The sequence below is a fragment of the Conger conger genome, chromosome 10 (genome assembly GCF_963514075.1).
Source record: "Conger conger chromosome 10, fConCon1.1, whole genome shotgun sequence".
Lineage (NCBI taxonomy): Eukaryota > Metazoa > Chordata > Actinopteri > Anguilliformes > Congridae > Conger > Conger conger.
In genome coordinates this window covers 10,989,981-11,014,716 of record NC_083769.1, presented here as the reverse complement: position 1 = coordinate 11,014,716, position 24,736 = coordinate 10,989,981, and the positions used below count along the sequence as shown (strand labels likewise).

Here is a 24,736-nt window from a genome sequence, read left to right as displayed (position 1 = left end):
TTTGTAACACATTAGCAAGAACGCTATGATGCAAACAAAAGATCAATCCAAAATTAGCGCTGTCGCAGAGCAAAGAATTACATTAGGTTCATACTCATGTGTCTTCTGCATGACCTGAATAAATGCTATCGGAACATTCTATAAACATTACTTGCTGGTTTTTGGTAACTGTGTTGTTTGTACATAAAATATTTCCTTGTACAAAAAACATTTATACCAAGAATATGGGTTTGATTATGAAAATGATCCTGTCAATTATCATGAAAACATCCAGCCAACGCTATGCTCCGCAGAACGACTTGCGCGGAAAATGCCAAGGGGAAAACATTCCTTCAAAAAACCTGCCTCTTCTTTTTTTTTTTTTTGTTGTATTTATTTCAGGAAGAATGGAAAAGGGGGCTGTAGAAAAACTGAATGTCTTTTGAATGTCTGTCAGAGTACTGGAGGGAGAAGGAAGAACACTTTCTTCATATCAAAATACACGGCTTTCCTGTGCAGGTCACCTGGGCTCCAGTAAGTCAGTTTACACGGGGTAAAGAGCACTTTAGCAAAACCTGTATGACAAACCGACACAATAACAACTAAGACGCACATAATAATACAAAATGTCTACTTCGGTACACACATCTTCCAAGTGCGTACAATACATACATGTACAACTGGCTAAACTTGAACAGATAGGGTGGGAGGACGTACCCGTGATTGACAGGGACAAGCATAGGCCTTCTTCTAAGATGGTGGCCTTCAGCAAACACCCTGGTGAAAGAACAGGACTGGAGGCTTCTCTGCCCTGGCAAACTTACAGTCCTCAACACTGCTGCGGCTCACTACAGCCCAAGCACAGGACACCGGTCTTGTTTGCTCAAACCACTGTTTACAGTAGGGCGGGGAAATCGTGACCATTTGGACGCACATTTGCGCCAAGTGTCAAGATGCCACAAACCGTGGCACAAATGGACGTCAGGCCCATTTCCTATTGAGGATTCGGCACAAGACGCTTAAAGGTGTTGAGGATACAACCTAAGTATTTAAGGACAGTATTTTCTATCCGTTTTTTTGTTTTGTTATTACAAACCATCTGGCTTTTGAATAAGAGGACGCAAAAATGATTTTACTGCGCTACAGCCTTAGGAAGAGCTCTGCACGCATATATATGCAAACGTAAACGCTATTAATTTTGAGGCTCCCAGGCCACGATGGATCTTTCTACCCCACGGCAATGGCATCGCAGCCTTGTGCACAAAACAATGAATCCGAACAACATACACCCTCTCATTTTCGTTATTGTGTTTGGTTAACCAAAAATGCTGAAGTATTGGCCAAATGAATAACAGATGGCCGTTTTCATTACTTTGAATTTCACAGCCCTAGGGATGCAGCATTTGGTGCTCCACTGAGCGAGGAGCGATATGAATGCCCTCTACCCAGAGTAACGCAAGCACGGGCAACAGCGAAAGGCACCTTGGCCCGGGCTTTTGAAAGTGAAAATGTTGGGAAAAAAGTTCAAAATTTGAACTTTGATTTTAATTCAAAATATAGTGTATTTGTAGTACGAGAGAGCAGTAAAGAGACACCTGCAAAAATATTATAATCGGTCATGCTATTGGCATCCATTTTAGATAAACCGTGGCCAAAGCTGTAAGCAAGTGGTCATCACCGTTTTCCATAAATCATTGCTAAAAATCATAAAAGCTATTTCATCTGAATAATAATGTCAGCGCTCTGCTCTGAAAGAGAGGAGAGTGTGGTTACTTTCAATCCAAAACATCCCCATACAAAAAAGAAAAGGTATTAAACTCACTTTTTGTCACATGATTTGATTTGGTGGTCATTTTACAGTATATAATGCAGACGAAGTCCTTCCAACAATAATACCAATCATCCTGCTCTATATTTTCTTCCTACAATCACAAATTTGCAACCTCTTTCAATGGACACAGGTCATCAAATCGAATTAGAATTCCTACTCTGTCAATATTGCCTTCCATTTTTGTGCCATATTTATTATTTGGGGGCGACATGGCTCAGGCAGCAAGAACAGTCGTCTGGCAGTCGGAGGGTTGCTGGTTGCGATCCCTCGCCTGGGCTGTGTCGAAGTGTCCCTGAGCAAGACATCTAACCCCCAAATGGTCCTGACGAGCTGGTCGGCGCCTTGCATGGCAGCCAATCGCCGATGGTGTGTGAGTGTGTGTATGAATGGGTGAATGAGAAGCATCTACTGTACAGCGCTTTGGATAAAGGCGCTATATAAATGCCAACCATTTACCACCTAGGAGAAGAATGCCAAAAGTGTGAAATAGTACTTCCTATTTGCAAAGGGAAAACATACATTGACTATCTTCTAGGGCATCAGACCTCAAGTTCTGTGAAATGCTGTTAGCTATTCCCTCAACAGTCATTACATACAAGCCATTGCAAATAGTTAGCGAATATAATAGGACTGCTCATGATAAACTTATGCTACAAGGGGTTTGTACTAAACAGTACGGGCCCTAGAACATGCTCCTCAGGTTAGCACAGTGCCCTTACCACATTAAACAGGACAAGTTTGCATTTCTAACAGCACTTCACGTACAGACTTCAACATTTGAAGTAAGCTCATATGGAATGGGTCATTTATTGATTAATTTAAACTTGAATCCAATGAAGAGTCCACCATAGGAAAAGGCCTAAAAACATTTTTGGCCAAAGAATTCATTACATTTGCCATCAAGTACATTCAATGGTTAAGAAGTACAAATATAAAACAATGCAGCCAAGAAATACACACAGATCCTGTTGATTCACTGCTGTAAGAAAGCCCTCTGGTTTGAGGGAGGCTCTTACTTTTCTCCAGTGTACACCAAAGTGAATCTGTCTGCGGAGCAGAATGTTAATTCCTTCCAGATTTTGTCTTCGCCATCAAAGTCTAATATTAGAATTCTTGAGACCTTTAGAATTTGCCAGTGATGCATTGGTTTCTCCTGCCGATTGTGCCAGTGCATAGTGACTGCAGGACATGAAATGACAATCTCAGAAAAGTTAGATAACATTAGTGTCGATACAAGTGTGCGTGCTTTATCAATGTCACTGACCAAAAGGCAACTGATTGGATAAAAAAAACACCTGATACTGTACACAGTACTCTGAGAAAAAGTGCAGTCAAAATCGTTGGCAACAGTGTTTTTATCCCAAGAGCTTGAATTGAGTCATGCCATATTTATTATTTATAGTTTGTGGCTCCTCTCAGTATAACTGCAAACAAACCAGGAGGGTCCAAAAAAACTAAACAAATCATAGGTTCCTGAACTAGACAACATCACCACACTAAAAGGTTGCACGAAAACCTAAAATTTTTGCCACAGTAATTCAGAAGGCATCTCAGTTACAAGATCTGCTCATCCTGTTTTAGTCTGGCTTTTATTCCTGGGATGCTATAGAAAATGCACACATAAAATCACACAGTGCATGTAGATTCACATGTCATTGCCACCTATCAATCAGGCTATTAGAATGTTGATGTTTTTCATGTCAAAGGACAGCCAAGGGCGAACAACGCACTGAAATACTGTATATACGCCTTCCCACGAGACATCGCCTCTCCCTCGTTCCATCTCGCACTCTCATCTTTTGTGCACATTTTAAAGAGAATTCCAAAACCATTCAGTTGATACAATTACGGGCAACAGTCCCCAATTCATTAAATTTACACCGCCCACGTGTCAAGTTTTCAAGCTGGCATTTTGTGAAGACACCTCATGAAGGGATCCTCAGCTGCCTCTGTAAAAGCAATGACGGGTACAAAACAGCTCAAGCTAGGTTTGGCTTGATCTGGCAGCTGGTTGACCAGTTCATTCCAGCTCTATACTCAACATGGTTTGACCAGCTCAAGCTAGGTTTTGAAACAGCTCATAGCTAGTCGACCGGTTCAGACCAGCTCCATACTCAACATCGTTTGACCGGCTCAAGCTAGGTTTTGAAAACAGCTGGTAGCTGGTTGACCGGTTCAGACCAGCTCCATACTCAACATGGTTTGACCACCTCAAGCTATGTAGTGAAACAGCTGGTAGCTGGTAATGTCAAGCAAGTCATAGCTGCATTTTACACCAGGGTATATGGGCCAGGATACACTAAAGTTTTATATCACCGGCCTACTCTCGCTTTCATCTACAACATATGTGGAAGGCCCCTGAGGCAGGAGCAGAGCCAGAAGCACAAAGCCTTCACCACGGCAATATAAACACGCTCCATCTACACTGCAACCTGCCGGAATCCGTCACAGACGTCAGCCTCCGCTCCTGAGAGGAAATGAGTACGAGACGTATTGCATCAGGCCGGTCCGGGAACAAAGAGATATCTAACCACCTTAAAACATATACGAAAAGCCAGTCATCTCCCCAGACCACATTCAGCTGCCATTTTGATTTTCGCCCTCCACCGCAGGCATGACCATACGGTGACCGAATACAAACATATTTCAACAATTACTGATTAGGGACTTGTTTTCCCAAGAATTCTGACTAATAGCCTAGATACATAAAATACATAAAAAACAGAAGCTTGAGAGAGAGAATTTTCACAGAAACTAAGGAGTCAGTCAACACCAGCTGTCATTAAGTCACGGTAACTGACAATGTAAATTACAAGGGCTGGGGAAACTCATTGGATTTTGTCACGTAGTCTCGGTTTTAATTAAGACTACAATCTGTCAAAGGTCGTCTAGCCTGCAGGAACAACAGCGCAGAAATAACCGGGGAGCTATTTAAAGGTATGATGTCAGAGAACACACTGGTCGTGCTTGCAGACCGGTTTGAAACTTCACAGCCAACCCTTACAAAAACACTTCCATCTCGCCTTCGTTTGTTTTCCTTACCCTTCAGACAGACGATGAAGAACACGGGAGAATCGAGACTGCTCTACAAAATACATAACATAACAAAAAAATGTTATCGAACTATAAAAAAACTGATAAAAACAGTTGTATTAATTTCCATTCTAGGAAAAAGCCTAGTCACCGATCGATTCAGCCTCACATCTTTTACAAGAATATATTAATATCCTGTGTAAAAAGTTTTTGAGGCAACATTTTTTGATAAATATGCTGTATTACACAGGCTAGAAAATAAGCCAGACTGTCACCAATACTATGTGTAAAGTGTAGTTCATCTTAGAATACACAGAAATAAAAAATAATTTCAAATGATTTATTTTGAACATTTGATGCAAAAATATGGGATTTTCCCCTTGCAAGCTTTAATAGAGAAACTCTATACATGTGCAGAACACAGCATATTACAATTGACAAACAAAGCACTCCACAAGGTACCGCTACATTCAATCTAATCATAAAGCTTTGCAAGAACAAACAATTTATACATGTTCACTTTCAAAACCAAACTACACTTTGTCACTGTTGATTGAGGAGTGCACGCTATGCGCACAGAAATCAATTAATCATTTATTATGATTAATAAATACGGAACGGCAGGGTGCATGAGGAAATCTGCAGTTTCATATGGACAGCTGAACAGCTGTGACCCCCGAGCCTCGGTGAGCAGACTGTGACTGACGGTCATTTGTAATCGGCGTGCGTGGCGTTCGCTGGAGAGCGGGCCGCCGCTGCCCCGGCCCCCAGACCCCGGGCGACACGGTGCTGGGCGGCCCCCGGGAAGACCGCGGCTCTGCAGCCCCTCGTGAGTCAGGGCGGCCGGCGGAAAGGTGCGGTGGCGGGAGGGAGAGGGATCAAAGGGCAAAGGGCAAAGATCAGTCGAGCTCCCCCTGACCTTTCCCAGTAAAGAGAGGCCCCTGGCAGGCCTTTGTTTAAAAGCCCATCTCCTGCTAAATCCCCCATAATCCCCGGCTCATGTGGAGGAGTCAGGAGCGACAGGCGCAATGAAGAGCACCCCCCCCCCCCCCCACCCCCCCTCAGATCCTCCTGGTGGAAATGAAACAACCACTGCAGTGAGGCTTTCAATGGGGAAACCACCCCACCCCACGCCACCCCACCAGCCCAAACATCACAGTCACCCCACTGGCTAAATCCTGGCCCTAGGTCTTACTCGCCAGACACCACACCCAGAACCCCCCCCCCCCCCCCCCCATTTAATTTAACCTTTAAATGCATTAACAATTGCCACCTTCTTTGCTGAATTATTATAACCCACATAATTTTTCTTTTCCAATTATGTATCGATATGCAGTAATACTTTTAAGGTGGTCTTTGTGAGAATAAAAATGAGCCATGATGAAACGATGATTGTTCCATTTTTCCACCCTAGTAATGAACAAAGATGGCAGCTTTTGTAATTATATGAGCCGTTTATACACAGAGAATGAATTGAATGCATTATACATGGTAAACAATAACAGAGGTTCTTCCAACAAGTTCTAACAAACCACCTCTTTGCAGTAAAGGCTATAAATGCCAAAGCCTGGTCGGCAAGCAGTCACAGTAACACAAATTTACAGGTGGCAAAAATGTTCCTTTCAACGCTCAAAGGAATTTAGAACTGGAAAAGCTTGACTACACCTGTCTGTCAGGTCAGACCAAAAGATGTGTTCTCATGAAAAAAGGTGTGGCATAGAAAATAGTGATAGCTGATTGATTCTTAAGACAACTTGGTTAACTTTCGGAAACATGTTTAGCTCCATTTGCATTTGAATAGAAACATTCAAAAGTTGGCAAGTGAACTGCAGATAATGGCTTGATTTGTTTTAACTTACATAAAACAAATAACATTCAAAAGCTGGCAACCGATCTTGCAGAAAAATGATTTGATTTGTTTTAACTTACATAAAAACTGAAACAAATTAACTTTCTGTTCTCTGAATTTTTACACTTGGTACCACTTACCTTGTGGATACACTCACTTTAACAGTGAAGGCTCGGAATTTAATGCAGGCCGAAAGGCACTGCCTGCAAAAGGAAAGTACATTCCAGAATTTTCCAAATTCATTAAACCAGGAATCAGATCACTTGTGGGTTCTACAGACAGGACCTCTCAAAACAGGTACGACATAAATTTGGGGAAAAAAATGGAAATACAACCAAATTTTAAAAATGTTAATTGTTCAATCAACAATCATATCAATACATTCCATTCACTTGTCTACATGGAAGAAGAATGGTTTTCATAAAGTCATTAACTCTTGTTGCCTGCTTTCATCCCATTTTTTTTTTCCCGTTTTCGTGCCATTGTTGTTTTCTTCAACACCCAACTGGAACCCATTTTGAGGAAACGGCAAAAAACAAACTGCTCTACACATCTCTTGAGTTAAACAGGCAGTCCGTCGACCAGCCTGGAGGTAAACCTTAAGTAGGTTTACGATTTGGGACTAGATGCCTGAGGACTGATTACTCATACAGCTCTTCCTGTGCTTTATTGTTGTAAAGTTGCTTGACACCAGGCGAGTCAAACAGCTGGTCAAAGATCTGTGAAAGGGCCACAATCCTGACTGACCACACAATAAACCTGTCACATTACAGCAGTCCTGCTGGACGGAACAGAGACTGTTTAGATAATGTGGTCCATGGACGGCAACAGAAGAGGTATGTGTGTGTGTGTGTGTGTGTGTCTGTGCATACATGTGTGTGTGTGTGTGTGTGTGTGTGTGTGCGTGCGCGTGTGTGCGTGTGTGTGTGTGTGTGTGTGTGTGTGTGTGTGTAGGAGGGGGCATAAAAAAATATACTGGAAAAAAAATCGTAATCTCCTTAGTTTCTGTGAATGTTATTTTCAATTTAACAAACAACAGGCAGTATTTGGGCGACAATTTATTTTTGCTTAGTATTTCTTTTTCTTATTAAAAATGTTGATACACTTTACTACCATATTTAAGTAGTATCAGGGTTTTATGAAGAACAATTAATTATGCAATATTGAGTAAATAGCTTACTAAATATATTTATTAAATAATAAGTACAAAATTAACACAAATCTGTAAAGTAAACTTCAAGATCATTATTTGACATGACCCTGAGAGTTGGTTCATAGCTGTATGTTCATATGTGCTTTAGTGTTCTTCAAAACCTTTCCCCTGAGCAGTAATGTGGAACGCAATTCACGTTCTCAGTCTTCAGACTGGGAAGTTTACAAAGAATCCCAGTGAAAGTTTAAGTAGATACGATTGAGCAAGGCGGCGGAGGGGTGGGAGGGGGGAGGTGATGATAAACTGATTGAGCCTCAGAGGAAGTCGTTGCCTTTTGTTCCTAAAATCCCATCTCCCTCCCTTTTACACTTTTTCAGTACGGTGAGGAAATCAGAACCGGCCACTTCCACAAGGAAGGGAAACGGATTCCTCGCTCTGTCAACATTACCAAATCATGTTGGGATAATTATATCGCCGCTATTTGTGCTGCAACATGCTAAGATCACTGCAAACGCTCTCTTTGCCCCCCTCACCCCGTTGCCTCGATATTTCCCCATTCTTAATCCGCCCTCGACGACTATTTTCGTTCACCTTCATTCATCTTGCTTTTTTTGGCCAAGAAAAGGAAACACGGGGAAATATTTTGCGTCTTAAACACCACGATGTCAAGTGTCGCGATCAAAACTACATCCACTTGCAGTCCACTTGCGTTTGAAAGAACATATTCTGATCTCGGAAAGTTTAAATTACGTGCGGCAGGCTATATGAAATTACGATCGAATATAATGACGTAGACTATACACAAATGTATAAAATGGGTTTTGAATTAAATTGTGCGCATTAACCAAAACTTTGGGTCCATCAACATGTAGGCTACCTTCAATCAGTCATGACTGGATGGTAGGCTAACTAAACACACGAAGTATCCTTTTTTTTTTAGGGGGGGGGGTGTAAAAGGAAAAACTAATATATTCGATGCTGTGATTGATTCTGGGACATAAGCAAAAGGGCGGAGGACAAAAAAGTCGGGAACACAACTCGCTCAATAAGTTTCGTGAGCAACAAAGTAGCGTACTTTAAAAAAATCACACGTGCATAAGCATCATGAGGTATAAGGTACATTTTAAGATTAAACCATAGATTTTTTTTCTGATGCAAAGAAATGCTGAAACATCAACTTCACGTTGGTAACTATCTTGATGCATTGGCGTACATTGTTTTTTCTTACCTATAAGATTATTGAGATGGTGGTTAAAGGAATCGGGTTTACTTCAGCAATCCACGTTTTCTTATTTTCGTTTTCGCCTTCAATTGATCCCGGGGCAAAAATAAAGATCTCCTCTCCCCTAAAAAAGTTTTGGGAAGTCTGAAGCGGCGTTTCAAGAAGCTGCGGGTAACACAGAGAGGCATAATGTTTAACTTCTTGGTAGGATCAACAATGGCAAAAATGCTAATAAAACCAAGGATAATACTAAATCTAAAATTTAAAGAGTGGGTTACATATCAAGCAGTGCATACACAGAAGGAGAGAAAGAAGGGCAAAAAAATCAATCATAATAGTTTTCTTCCCTCCCCAACTCTGGGAGTTCCGCGGAAAAATGCAAAAAATGACAAAGATCTGAAAACTTCAAGCGAGCAGCAACTGCATGAAACTTCACAAACCCACTCAGACAAAGAAACCGTATTTAGCTATAAAGACTCACCTTTTGCTTGATTCCCAGTTCAGCCTTTTCGAGCGCAAGTTAAAAGTTTACTCATTTAAACTGTTTATTTATCAGGCGCCTTTTTGTTTTCAATAAATATTTCTCCGGGTTTGACAGTAAAGGTGGAATGTAAAGTATGACTTTGGTATGAAATCAACGCACGACACTGAAAAACGAAGAAAAAAACTTTCAAGGAGGAGCCATGGCCTTGCGTCAATCAACAAAGTTGGGGGCAGACACTGTGCTGAAATCTCCACCCCCACGAGTTTGAAAATACAGGGCAGTACTTTCGAGTTACCCATCATTTGACAAGTGAAAAATGATCGTAGGCGTAGGCTGTTCACACTGACTGGTTAACGATTATGAAGGCTATGTTTTTTGCAGGAAAAAAATGCTACTGACCTTAAAAACTAATTAAGAACAATATTCATGTGACCAGGATTAGCCTGTTTATTAATTCCAGGTAATACATACTATGTACCAGTGAGCAAGTTTATTGACCTAAAGCAGTTCAGTAGTGTGCGAATTGTTCCGATATTTTAAAAGTAAGATATGTTAATAACCACCAATAATAAATAAAGAGGCATCCGAATAAGCACACACTAATACAAATAGGCATCTTCTTCTTTGTTATTATTATTATTATTATTATTATTATTATTATTATAGAATAGCCTACGGATATCCTGTGACACACGCACCAACGACTGGGTTTATCAGATCACCACTTGTAACACCATGCAGTAAAATCAAATAATCGTAGATTTAGGTACACTAAGCAATTAGTGTCTGAAAGGCTATAGTTCAGCAGATCCCAAGAAGAAATCGTTAGCACAATATAATCTCCTCATTTTATTTGAACGGCTTGATTTAACAGTCGAGTGCAAAAGTATAACACTGATGATGACTGAGGGAAAAAAGACCATTGTCGCTGCTGATATCCAAACAAGAGACCAACAATCAGGCCACGTTAGCCTAGTTCTGGATACTTCCTAAAATAAATCGCTGTTATCTTCCGTAACCTCGCAAACAAAAAGTTGGCTACCTCAGATCGAAGCAGGTATAGTAAATTTTCTTGATTGTATTTTAAAAAATATTTTTTTTATATTCAGTTGTTGGTACACTCAGAAAAAAGGTTATGACAAAGGTCATGAGTCCCTGCAAAAGTACTCACATTGTACCCCTAGTCAACACTCAGTGAGTACTTTATTAGGTAGACCTTTACACCAACTTGTTAATGCTAATATTTAATCAGCCAATCATGTGGCAGCAACTAAATGCACAAAACCATGCAGACATGGTGAAGAGGTTAAGCTGTTTTTCAGATCAAATGTCCGAAGGGTGAAGAAATGTGAGTACTTCTGTTCTAAGTAACCTGTTAGATAATACCAGCAATACAGCAAAATAACCGATGTTAAATCAACTATTACAGACTATTACTATTACTCTTTTATTCCATTAAGTGTTCAGTACTAACGTTTTCAACATATACAGCAGCATTCAATCAACAATTCTCAGACTGTACTGAGGGATAGAATTCCCCAGAAACTCCTGAGGAATTTGTATGCATTCCGATGCAAAACACAAACACGGTTCGGCTCTTTTTCGATTCCCCAATAGTCAAACTCCGTGATGTAATTTTTGGATCGCTGCCCAAGAACAAACGACCATTATGGAAAGCAGCAAGTGTCGCCCGTTTCCTTGAGCACGGTTTCTGCTCCACCAACAGTGCCATCTGCAGGACTAATGACTTTGTTTGCGCTCATGGTACACGAAATAAAGACGTATATCGTTAATATACGTGAAATCCTCTTTCATAATCAAAATATGATTTAACTGTTATGATGTGAACGGTTATGAAATTCAGTATAGGCTCTTATGACTTATACTATTACCGCAGGGCCGTGCAGACACATTTTGAGCGATAGGTGCTTAAAAATGAAAGGGCACACAAACTTAAATAAAAAGCGTTTTATAACACCCAGTTATTCATCAGAATACATTTTACAAAATGAATTAATGAAAATGAATGACAGGGACGAATATACTATAGGCTACAAGATGCTAATACAAATGTTTTGTTTTATTTATTCTTTAATCAAATCAAAGCGTGACATCGGCACTTGGGGCAAAAGGGGCAGGTGTTTGGGCACCTGGGCTCCCCCTCTTCACATGGCTGGTTGTATATATAGTTGTCTTGTGATAGCACCTTTTAAACTAAGTCATTTGACTGAATCTAAAGCCAGATATGTTTCAGATATCAAACTATATTTTTCTCTATTTGAAATTACTGCATTGATACTGATTGATTGTTTTCAGTTTCAGTTTTTAGTGTTCATATCATGGCCACCGCTGTACTACACCTTTGGGAGGCCCAAACAAAATCTGATGAGCTTATACTCTTCGCCAAAAAAAAGAACTTCAAATGTTATCAAACAACATGATAAAATTAACCCTAACACTTGCTGAATGGACTGCATTTATTTAGCATTTTTATCCAAAGCCCTTTACAGTTGATGCCTCACATTCACCCATTCGCACACACTCACTCACACCAACAGCGATAGGCTGCCATGCAAGGCAGGGTTAGGTGTCAGGGACACTTCGACACACCCAGGTCAGGGGATTCAACCGGCAAACCCTCCGACTGGCAAACGACCGCTCCCCTTTTTTTTTCGCTCCTCTGCTTTTTGAAATAGCTTGTGCAGTCCTTCTCACGTCATTGTTGTGAAATGGCCTGTGTCTGTGGAGAGCGGTGGTTTGAGCGAGCCTCCCCACACCGGAGCCGTGCATCGGAGAGCTGGGAGTAGGTTCAGCCAGCGGTGATCAGCCATGGCTTGCTACACGCCCGCCCGTTCTCTTCCAGCTGAAGAACCCCGACCGGTTTTTCTGGCAGCTCATTCTTCTGTCCCTACGCGTGCCAGAACTGAAAAACAACAGCCCTCAGTTTTTTGGGGGGGTGGTTGTCCAGAGACTCACTTGTCACTTGTGCAACGGTATAAAACATGTGGACAGCTTCTCCCAAATGGTCTGCAACCTATGTCTTTATAAAACATTTTTAAATGCAGAGTGCATGATTCTTCATCTTTACAGTCTAAAACCTCTCCAAATGAACTTCCTACAGTATATACACTCACTGAGCACTTTATTAGGAACTGTTCTGGCACTGGACACCTACTTATTCATGCGATTATCTAATCAGCCAATTGTGTGGAAGCAGTACAATGCATAAAATCACGCAGATATGGATCAGGAGCTTCAGCTAATATTCACATCAATCATCAGAATGGGGGAAAAACGTGATCGAAGTGACTTTGACCATGGAATGGTTGTTGGTGCCAGGGTGACAGGGTGATTTGAGTACCTCAGAAACTGCCAATTTCCTGGGATATTCAGCAACCATACAGTGCATCCGGAAAGTATTCACAGCGCTTCACTTTTCCCACATTTTGTTATGTTACAGCCTTATTCCAAAATGGAATAAATTCATTTTTTCCCTCAAAATTCTACACACAACACCCCATAATGACAACATGAAATAAGTTTGAGCAAATTTATTTAAAATAAAAAACTAAGAAATCACATGTACATAAGTATTCACAGCCTTTGCTCAATACTTTGATGCACCTTTGGCAGCAATTACAGCCTCAAGTCTTTTTGAATATGATGCCACAAGCTTGCCACACCTATCTTTGGGAAGTTTCGCCCATTCCTCTTTGCAGCACCTCTCAAACTCCATCAGGTTGGATGGGGAGCGTCGGTGCACAGCCATTTTCAGATCTCTCCAGAGATGTTCAATCGGATTCAAGTCTGGGCTCTGGCTGGGCCACTCAAGGACATTCACAGAGTTGTCCTGAAGCCACTCCTTTGATATCTTGGCTGTGTGCTTAGGGTTGTTGTCCTGTTGAAAGATGAACCGTCGCCCCAGTCTGAGGTCAAGAGCGCTCTGGAGCAGGTTTTCATCCAGGATGTCTCTGTACATTGCTGCATTCATCTTTCCCTCAATCCTGACTAGTCTTCCACTTCCTGCCACTGAAAAACATCCCCACAGCATGATGCTGCCACCACCATGCTTCACTGTAGGGATGGTATTGGCCAGGTGATGAGCGGTGCCTGGTTTCCTCCAAACATGATGCCTGGCATTCACGCCAAAGAGTTCAATCTTTGTCTCATCAGACCAGAGAATTTTGTTTCTCATGGTCTGAGAGTCCTTCAGGTGCCTTTTGGCAAACTGCATTTGGGCTGCCATGTGCCTTTTACTAAGGAGTGGCTTCCGTCTGGTGATGAGATGGTTGTCCTTCTGGAAGGTTCTCCTCTCTCCACAGAGGAATGCTGGAGTTCTGACAGAGTGACCATCGGGTTCTTGGTCACCTCCCTGACTAAGGCCCTTCTCCCCCGATTGCTCAGTTTAGACGGGCGGCCAGCTCTAGGAAGAGTCCTGGTGGTTCCGAATTTCTTCCGTTTACGGATGATGGAGGCCACTGTGCTCATTGGGACCTTCAAAGCAGTAGAAATTTTTCTGTACCCTTCCCCAGATTTGTGCCTCGAGACAATCCTGTCCTGTCTACAGACAATTCCTTTGACTTCATGCTTGGTTTGTGCTCCGACATGCACTGTCAACTGTGGGACCTTACACCTTACAGGTGTGTGCCTTTCCAAATCATGTCCAATCAACTGAATTTACCACAGGTGGACTCCAATTAAGCTGTAGAAACATCTCAAGATTGATCAGTGGAAACAGGATGCACCTCAATTTTGAGCTTCATGGCAAAGGCTGTGAATACTTATGTACTTATGTATGTGATTTCTTAGTTTTTTATTTTATGTATGTGATTTCTTAGTTTTTTATTTTTAATAAATTTGCAAAAATCTCAAAAAAACTTTTTTCACGTTGACATTATGGGGTATTGTGTGTAGAATTTGGAGGAAATAAATTAATTTAATCAATTTTCGAATAAGGCTGTAACATAACAAAATGTGGAAAAAGTGAAGCGCTGTGAATACTTTCCGAATGCACTGTAGTCTCTAGCGTTTGCAGAGAGTTGTGCGAAAAACAAAAATCAGTGAGCAGCAGTTCTGCAGACAGAAACGCCTTGTTAATGAGAGAGATCAGAGGAGAAGGGCCAGCCTGGTCAAAGCTGACAGGAGGGTAACAGTAACACAAATAACCACACATTACAACAGTGGTGTGCAGACAAGCATCTCTGAACACACATTGCATCAAACCTCTAAGTGGATAGGCTACAGCAGCAGAAGACTTAATAAGTAGAAAAAATAAGTCTAATAAATACCTAATAAAGTGTTCTTCGAGTGTAAATGTATATCATTTCTTCACATTGTGTATAAAAACAGATTGATAGATATAATCCATTGTCAGATGAATCTACAAGGCCCAAGTCCTTATCTTTGTTGTATACTTAGCACTTGAAACTGTACTTCTCTCTAGGGTCCTTCAGCGCACTTGTCCCTGGTTATGGGTATGCACTTTGTTGTACGTCATTCTGGACAAGAGCATCTGGCAAATACCTATAATGTAATGTAATATAACTTGTATTAAATATATGGATACATATCTGGGTTTTTAATCACAAAATCAAAAATAAATAAAATTAAAAATTCAGTCATGAGTCATGGCCCTGTATACTGTCAAAGAATAAGATGTTGAACCTTGAACACAAAATTGTCCTCTTCTTACGAAACCACCTTCTCTGGGGCTTTGGCAACTTCTGAGGCAAAAAAGAAAACCATGTCCATTTTTATATTTAAATAAATAATAAAAATAATAATAATATAATTATAAAATAATAATTACCATTCCCTCTTTTTCCAGAAGCCTCTATTTTCTCAGATAGAATATCCTAATGTGTTCAATGAACAAGCAATGAACTTTCATATACTTTAAACATTCCATTCCACTCCCAAACAGGAGAGGGCACTCCACCAGTAATAATCTGCACAGCCACAACAGGCAACCAGTCACATAGCATCCTACCGTTTTCAAATTCTGCACTCCATATCCCAGAACCTTTTGAGGAACAGAGCTATGCTCATTTCAAGCCTCTCTGCAACGTTTCTATTCTCCTTGAGCTTTAAGAAAACAGTTGGAGATGTAAACAAGAACAATGGTCAGTACTTATGTAAGATTTGACTGCTGAGGTTTACCCAATTAGAGAATACATTACATTATGTTATTGCCATTTAGCAGAAGCTCTTATCCAGAGCAACGTACAACAAAGTGTATACACATAACCAGGGAAAAGTGCACTGAAAGGCCCTAGAGGGAAGTACAATTTGATGTACTAAGCCTACAACAAAGATAAGGCTTTGGGCCTATTTGATTAATCTGACTATGGATTATATCAAAAATAGTTTTTTATACAGTACAGTACGGTTTGCTGTAAGCGACTGGCACCTGTTTTGTGTGGCAGCTGCTTATGTTATTTGGGTTCAGTAGTAGAACTGACGAGATTGTGGGAGTCGGAGTGTAATCTAGGACTTGGAACTGTACAACTTGAACCCTTGAAGAGTACATAAACTTTCCACTTAGCATACCACGGCTAGCAGCTGGAATACCCAGAATACAAAAATAATTATATATAAGTGCTATTATAAGCTATGGTATACAGACAGCTAATGATAGCAGCATGAATTTGCATCTATAGGAGAATGAAACAGACTCCAAATAACAGTTCTTCGCAATTAGTTCAGAGTGTTTTAACCAGAAGATGGTGGTGCTTATCTCACACACAAGTTGTGATGACCCCAAAATCACTCGTCCGACGAGGATGGGATTCGAACCCACGCGTGCAGAGCACAATGGATTAGCAGTCCATCGCCTTAACCACTCGGCCACCTCGTCACGCTGCCATGATGTGATGTTGCAGCCAGTGTTGTTGAAAGGCAATGTTGTAATACTGATGGGTTCACCAGAGTACACAGAGCATCTGTTTACTCTTGCCACTTAAAGTTACAGTGGTACAATTTCTGTTCTTTTGGCTCTGTTCTGCAGCATATTGGATTTGAAATGAAACAATGAATATGAATATGAATATTCATACAGGAATAGGATTCTTCCCAGACATCAACAATCTAATGATCTACGCGAAAGTCTTAAGTTGCCAAATAAACCCAGATACGATTTTAAGTAATAAAATTGGCATTGGTTTGGGATTAAAACTACTTGAAAGCTAACCAACTAATGATTAAAACTAATGTTGTGAATTATTATATTCTATAATTATTATTATGGATAAGAGCGTCTGCCAAATCCCAATAATAATAATAATAATAATAATAATTATTATTATTATTATTATTATTATTATTATTATTATTATTATTATTAATATTATTATTATTATTATTAATTATTACACATATGCTATTCTCTTATTGATATCATTCATATATTTTTAATTATTTTACTTTTCATTCAGATTTTAACTTAATTCTGATTTTGAAATCAATGGTGGAATGTTCAGTTACTAGAGTGATGAGCCACAAATAGAATATGAGATAGAATATGAGACTTTGTGCAGAAAGCTAACACATATGAGCCCTGATGAATAAAGACATGTCACATAAAGACTCTGTAGGCCTGACATGGCATGTCCTTAGTGGAATGGATATTCACATCAAGTTCATGGCAGGAAGCCCACCAAACAATCACACACTCTGATTGATTAAAATGTAAATGTCAATGTTAATTACACAATCCAAATGAAAAGTACATTGCTCATGCCATATAAAGTAAAGCTACACATATCTTATAATGAAATATTAAGTGTTTATAGACAAATGTATACAGATTACAGCATATAATGTCAGAAAACTGGTTTAAGCAGGTGGTTTTAATGTTGTAACTGATCGGTGTATAGCTTTAAAAGAACAGGATCCTGCTATTGCAATGAACTGTTTTAATTAAGTCACCACACTGAGGGCTGTTGCTCATTTTGTTAAAATTTCTTCTGCCAGAAGCCTGTAGTATTTCCAAAGGAGGGAGAGATTCCGACCACAGGTCTGTCCATGTCTCAGCGTGCAACAGTGACTCCCTCTGGCTGACTGCAGGACTGCCTGGGTCTCAGTGTGCAACAGTGACCTCCTCTGGCTGATTGCAGAGCTGTCCATGTCTTGGTGTGCAACAGCGACCTCCTCTGGCTGATTGCAGAGCTGTCCATGTCTTGGTGTGCAACAGCGACCTCCTCTGGCTGATTGCAGGACTGCCTGTGACTGTGGAGCTGCAGTAAGAGGTGACTGGCATCATTTGTTTTTGAGCAGAGCTGTTGTTTAACTGTACTCTTTTCAGCTGCAAACTAGTCAGTATTATTTAAGAAATATGGAAACTTAATTTTGAATATTTCATTCTGTCTTCAAGAAGCAAGAAGAATTGAATGAGAATCAATGTTTAAACATAAATCAGCATTGTGTCCACTACTGTGGCCTTCCTGCAGTGAGTATATCACCCTTCTTCTGGAGATACTGTATGGCATTATTCATATGATAGCGAGAAGTATATCATACAGTTAATGAGATTGTTGAAATTGTATGTACTGTATATTATCATAATCCTGTCCCAGGCAGGAAAACAGTTTATCTGACTCTATTAATTTCCAAAATGTACAACTGGGATGTTTAGTCAATTTTTTGTTAGAAAGAGTGGGGAAAAGCTGCTATAGAAACAAGATGCCTATATATAACCTGGTGAGTATGCTTTGGTGCTGGGCAGCTTAACACCAGCATCTGCTGCTAGAAATGCAATCTAGTCATTTGGCTTGGTATGCACAGGTCCCTTAGGACTTGCTAGAAACTCAGTCTGTTGCTAGAAACACAGTCATCGCCCAGACAAAAAGCGACTCTGGGCCAGATATTCCCCTGATTCAGGCCCAAAGTCAGCCGGTACCGACACAAATCCTGTCCGGAGTGACTTGCTATCTGGATAGACTTGCGACCCAACTCAGGACTCAGAGGTCCCTTAAGACTTGGAATCCGTTGCTTGAAACCTTTGAGACTTGTTACCCAACTCGGTAATCAGAGGTCCCATAAGACTTGAAATTTAGTGCTAAAACTCAGAAGTCTCTTGTGACTTGTACCTAACTAAGTGAGGTGTGGGGGCTGACCCCGAGACCCAAGTGTATACAGTATATACCTCAGTGCCTGGGTCTTTAGGACGTACACATCGGCTGACGTACGTTTATAACTGGATTCTAGGTATTTGTGAAGCTGCAGAAGAGCTGGACAGAAGATGAGATAAGTTGAAAAATGGTTTTAAACACGATCAGTGATCAAGTCTGTGAGAGCAAATATGAACACATTTAGCACCTATAGCTGAACACATGAACATGTACATAAGTACATAACCAAATAATTCCGCAATGTAGTGGTACCTGGAGAGCTGTGAAGCAGATTTTAGCTGAATGTTTCTTTGAACTTTCCTTAAATTAAATCCTGAGCAAGCCTCCCACCTTCCACAATTCAATTTGTTTGCCCTAATAAGGTCTGGACAGGAATAGGGCTATAGCAAAACTTTGTATGACTGTGTAATCTTATGATGGAAATTATCATTCCCCTATATGCTTGTTTATGGAGGAATTATCCACGACTTAGTCGAATCAACTGTAAGTTGCTTTGGAGCATCAGGTTTTTTTTCTTCTTCCAGGATCCTGTTCTTGAGGTGATGCCATGGGATACCATGTTTACTTTCAGTGTCCAGTCTTGTCCTGTCCCTTTAACCCCACTGCCTGGCACAATATGTCCACTGGTATTCCAAGAGGGTAATTTGTTTTGAAATGGTCTCACCCCTAATAAATGGGGTCGCAAACCAGACCTGTTAATCTTCGATGTATCATGCCTTGCTGTATTCCCTTTTCAGTTGCTGTTTAGAATATGTGCCCCAACAGTGTGCAATAGTGAAATTATAAAAGTCCTGAGCAAAAAGAGCTGGCTAGAACACTCAAAATGGCTCCTTCCACATTTATACTGCCAATTTCAGAACAGCTTTAGAACAAAGGTTGAGCACTTCAGCATTTGGCACAATAGAGCACTGCATTACAGGGATTTTACAGTTCCATCCACTTCGACTCAGATAAAGGGAAATCTTGAACTTCTTAACCAAGGTTGTGGCAAATTAATGTTAAAATCAGTATAAGCTTTTGTGTATCATTAAAATAGATTAATGTTGGATAGACAAATTATAGAAAGGAGAAGAGTGTAGCTGGCTCTCCTGGTAGTTTGAGCAAGTATGTAATCCCAACTCAAATCTAGTTTGTATGTGCACCGCTAACCGTGGCCCATGCACAGATAGACAGCAACTTTACATTACATTACATTAATGGCATTTGGCAGACGATCTTATCCAGAGCGACATACGGTTGGTGAGACTAAGCAGGAGATAATCCTCCCCTGGAGCAATGCAGGGTTAAGGGCCTTGCTTAACGGCCCAACGGATCTGTGCGGATCTTATTGTGGCTACACCGGGATTAGAACCACTGACCGTGCAGGTCCCAGTCATTTACTTTAACCACTACGCTACAGGCCACCCTACTTGTCAGATAGACAGAGCCCTTGCCTAGAGACAGTGTAAAGAAGGGATGGACCATAGACTGTGTAAAACTACAGACCAAGTGCCTGTTACGTCACCCACTGACTATCCATGGGCTCGTGAAAAGAGTTTTGAAGCTCAGGAAATCATTATTGCCATTTGGCAATCAAGGCAAATCAAGGTCACCAGTGCCGCCATGTCGTACAATTTGGAGCCAGAGACTGTGCTGTTGTATATGCTACTTGTTCTACCATTTGGTAGGCTAAACAACTAATAATAAGGATGATGTGAGACCAGGGAGAATTGTTTGTGGCACGTATTTGGTTACAAACAGAACTGAGGATTATAATAACGTAAGCACGTAACACAAAGGGGCGTGGCGGTATCTCACAAGGGACAAACTTAGGCTGTCAATACACAACATTTCCCCTACCCTTTGCTTTTGATGTTTACAAGTTTACCCTTAGCAAAAAGTAAAACACTTCACTGTCTCAGTTTCCCTTCTATAATTAACCATTAACAAACTTGTTTAGGCTATAGAACTTTGGGAAAGCGGGTTGACTACCTCAATTCCCGGACTGAACCCTGGGGATTATTCTGCCCCAATATCAAGGGTTAGTCTATGGACTACAATGACAGTCTTTCAGGCAGTCATCTGTCTCCTCTGGGGTAAGTACGACCTGTAGGCAAGTCAGTCACATTGTCTGTTGGTGAGGACTGTATGAATCCTGGTTTGAGAGAAGTGATGCCTGGGTTAGGCACCTGAGCAGGTCTAGGTGTGCCAAGAACATTTCTGACGGTTGCTTCTGGGGTCCTTCTGGTGATGGATACTGCTCCTGGTAGGCCTCCAGCTCTGGAACAATGGATGTTGGCTGAGGTGAGTCATCACAGGAACCAGGAACCAGAAGTGTGGAGCAGTTCATCAAAGTGTCTTCTCCAGATGAGATGATTACTGGTTTCTACGGTGTATGACACTGGACCTGTTTTTGCAACAACTGTCACAGGTGTCCACTTTACCCCTTTTGAATAGGTCCGTGCGAGAACCCTGTATCCAGCTATGAAGCTCCGAAGCTTTGCTTTCGCTTGTCTCTCAACTTGAGCTCTCTGTTGAAGGTGCACAACCTCCCTTGTCTTTTTAGGTCTCAGGAGGTCAAGTCGAGCGCGGAGTTGTCGCGGTAGGAGACACCTTTGTCGCAGCATGAGGTGTGTTTCGGTATGACAACAGGAAAGCACTGAGGCAGCTTTTGATGGACTGTTTACCTTGAATGGATGTGAGAGCTTGCTTCACGGTCTTTACAAATCTTTCAGTGAGCCCATTTGTAGCTGGGTGATACGGTGCAGACTTGATGTGCTAAATACTGTTCTCTTCAATGAATGTCTTGAACTCTTCAGACACTAGTTGTGGCCCGTTATCATTCCCTGTGTGGTGGAATTGTTCCCCATTGATTTCTATTTCTATTTCACTGTCTCTATATATTATACAGTGGTGTGAAAAAGTGTTTGCCCCCTTCCTAATTTCTTTTTTTTTTGCATGTTTGTCACACTTAAATGTTTCAGATCATCAAACAAAGTTAAATATTAGTCAAAGACAACACAAGTAAACACAAAATGCAGTTTTTAAATGAAGGTTTTTATTATTAAGGGAGGAAAAAAAATCCAAACCTACATGGCCCTGTGTGAAAAAGTGATTGCCCCCTAAACCACCACCCTTAGCAGCAACAACTGCAATCAAGCATTTGTGATAACTTGCAATGAGTCTCTTACAGCGCTGTGGAGGAATTTTGGCCCACTCATCTTTGCAGAATTGTTGTAATTCAGCCACATTGGAGGGTTTTCGAGCATGAACCGCCTTTTTAAGGTCATGCCACAGCATCTCAATAGGATTCAGGTCAGGACTTTGACTAGGCCACTCCAAAGTCTTTGTTTTTCTTCAGCCATTCAGAGGTGGAGTTACCGGTGTGTTTTGGATCATTGTCCTGCTGCAGAATCCAAGTTCGTTTCAGCACTGTCACAAACAGATGGCCGGACATTCTCCTTCAGGATTTTTTGGTAGACAGCAGAATTCATGGTTCCATTTATCACAGCAAGTCTTCCAGGTCCTGAAGCAGCAAAACAGCCCCAGACCATCACACTACCACCACCATATTTTACTGTTGGTATGATGTTCTTTTTCTGAAATGCAGTGTTACTTTTACGCCAGATGTAATGGGACACACACCTTCCAAAAAGTTCAACTTTTGTCTCATCAGACCACAGAGTATTTCCCCAAAAGTCTTGGTGATCATCAAGATGTTTTCTGTTGGATGTTCTTTGGATGTTGTTGTGGGGTCTTTTGTGACCTCTTGGATGAGTCGTCGCTGCGCTCTTGGGGTAATTTTGGTCGGCCGGCCACTCCTGGGAAGGTTCACCACTGTTCCATGTTTTCGCCATTGGTGGATAATGGCTCTCACTGTGGTTCGCTGGAGTCCCAAAGCTCCATTTGGATTTCTTTTCTCCCTTAATAATAATAATAATTTAAAAACTGCATTTTGTGTTTACTCGTGTTGTCTTTGACTAATATTTAAACATTAAATATTAATACTTTTTTTCATGACGCATTACATTAAAGTGAATTTAAGTACTTCTGTAACCCAAGCTCCACTGAGCACTTTATTAGGTGTTTATTAGACTTATATTTTAACTTATTGGTCTTCTGCTGCTGTAGCCTATCCACTTAAGAGGTTTGACGCATTGTGTTTTCTGAGATGCTCTTCTACGTGCCACTGTTGTAATGTGTGGTTATTTGCGTTACTGTCACCTTCCTGTCAGCTTTGACCAGTCTGGCCATTCTCCTCTGACGTCTCACATTAACAAAACACATTTCTGCCCGCAGAACTGCTGCTCACTGGATGTTTTCTGTGAGATACTAGCACCAATAATCATTCAATGGTCACATTTTTCCCCATTCTGACATTTGGTCTGAAAAACAGCTGAACCTCTTGACTATGTTTGCATGCTTTTATGCATTTAGTTGCTGCCACATAATTGGCTGATTAAATATTTGCATTAACAAGATGGTGTTCAGGTCTACCCAACAAAGTGCTCACTGAGTGTATTAGATAACTCCAAGCAGTACCTGTAGCACCTTTGACAAAATTGTTATCGAAATGAATTCTCTGAGGACATAAATCAGCAGTGCCATGAGTTTTTTAAATGTATAAAAAAGCAAGCAAAAAGAAACTAAAGCTGCCATTTTGAAGAGCAAAATAAATGCAGCCTGAAATCATATGTCATATCACAGAAGCTGGTGCTGCTCCAACTTCAGTTCCGCCTTGTCTTTGCATCATGGCTCAGGCAGTAAGAGCAGTTGTCTGGCAGTTGGAGGGTTCCTGGTTCAATCCCCGGCCCGGGCTGTGTTGAAGTGTCCCTGAGCAAAACACTTAACCCCCAAATGCTCCTGACGAGCTGGTCCGTGCCTTGCATGGCAGCCAATCGCCGTTGGTGTGTGTGAGTGTGTGTGTGAATGAGAAGCATCTGTTTTACAGTGCTTTGGATAAAGGTGCTATATAAATGCCAAACATTTACCATTCTTTAAGTGTAACTACACTACATGGCTGAAACAAATTAGTAGAGCATAGTCGTCACCCTCTCTCTCTTTCTCTTTCTCTCTCTCTCTCACACACACACACCCACACATTGCCTTCTCTGTTGGCATGGTCAGACAGGTGAAATCTTATTATTAAAAAGCTCAGCTCTGCTTAAAACTGAATCCTCCTGACAACAAAGGCAACTGAAATGGAAGACCAGACAATGTAGCAAGCTGTACTCATTGAGCTTTTAGCAGATATGTATAAGATGATTTTCTGTGAACCCATCTTGGTGGAGGGCATACACTGGCAAAACCCAAACCTAAATGGAAAATTCTTGCTTGGTAACTCACATTTTAATTATTGCCATCTGCTGGTTAAATGTTGAACTACACCTCCCTGACGAATCACAGAACTCACAAGGAAATACTCTCATGAACTGCAATAACTGGATCTTAAATCAAGAATGGGATATCAAGGGTAATGCGCAAAAAAAAAGTAGAGAAACGGCCTACTGTTTTTATGCAGCACAACTATGGAACACTCTTCCAAAAATATTAGAGAATCAGGCTCAGTTGGAATTTAAATTTCTTAATTGAATTGAAAGTTCTTTCAGTGCCCAATATAATAATAATAATAATAATAATAATAATAATAATAATAATAATAAATAATAATGGTAATAATAATAATAATAATAATAATAATTATTATTATTATTATTATTATTATTATTATTATAAGACATAGCTAAATATATTTGATCACAAAATGCATTAATTAAATGCTAATAAAATCTCACAACTGGTAACTTCCCATTCCAGACACTATAGAATATGAACACTTGCACACTTGAATGCACGCACGCACACACACACACACACACACACACACACACACACACACACACACACAAATACATGTCATAGACTCAATTTACCAATGCGCCACACATGATTGCTACCTCATTTCCTGAATTTGTTGAACTATTTTGTCGTTCTTTGGCAATTCTTCTCCCATCTCTTCTCCCTTTCATCCTGTTCCACAGCTCATTAAGGGGATCTTTGTGTCCGGGTTTCTATTTT

At 40.7% G+C, this 24,736-nt stretch overlaps 1 protein-coding gene and 1 non-coding gene across 7 annotated transcripts in view; both read right to left on the bottom strand.

Moving 5' to 3' along the window:
- tead3a (TEA domain family member 3 a) overlaps positions 1-24,736 on the bottom strand; it is an 81,806-nt gene extending 57,070 nt beyond the window's left edge. For 5 of the 6 annotated variants that reach the window (XM_061257073.1, XM_061257072.1, XM_061257075.1 and 2 more), the window contains exons 1-2: positions 9,549-9,700; positions 9,074-9,232 (exon numbers count right to left, since the gene is read on the bottom strand). The gene's annotated coding sequence lies outside the window, so the exon portion shown is untranslated. Of the gene's footprint in view, positions 1-9,073; positions 9,233-9,548; positions 9,701-24,615 lie in introns of those variants that run through there. The other variant, XM_061257074.1, reaches the window with a different exon arrangement.
- trnas-gcu (transfer RNA serine (anticodon GCU)) lies at positions 16,326-16,407 on the bottom strand. The gene has a single exon. It is a non-coding gene; the product is annotated as a tRNA-Ser (tRNA).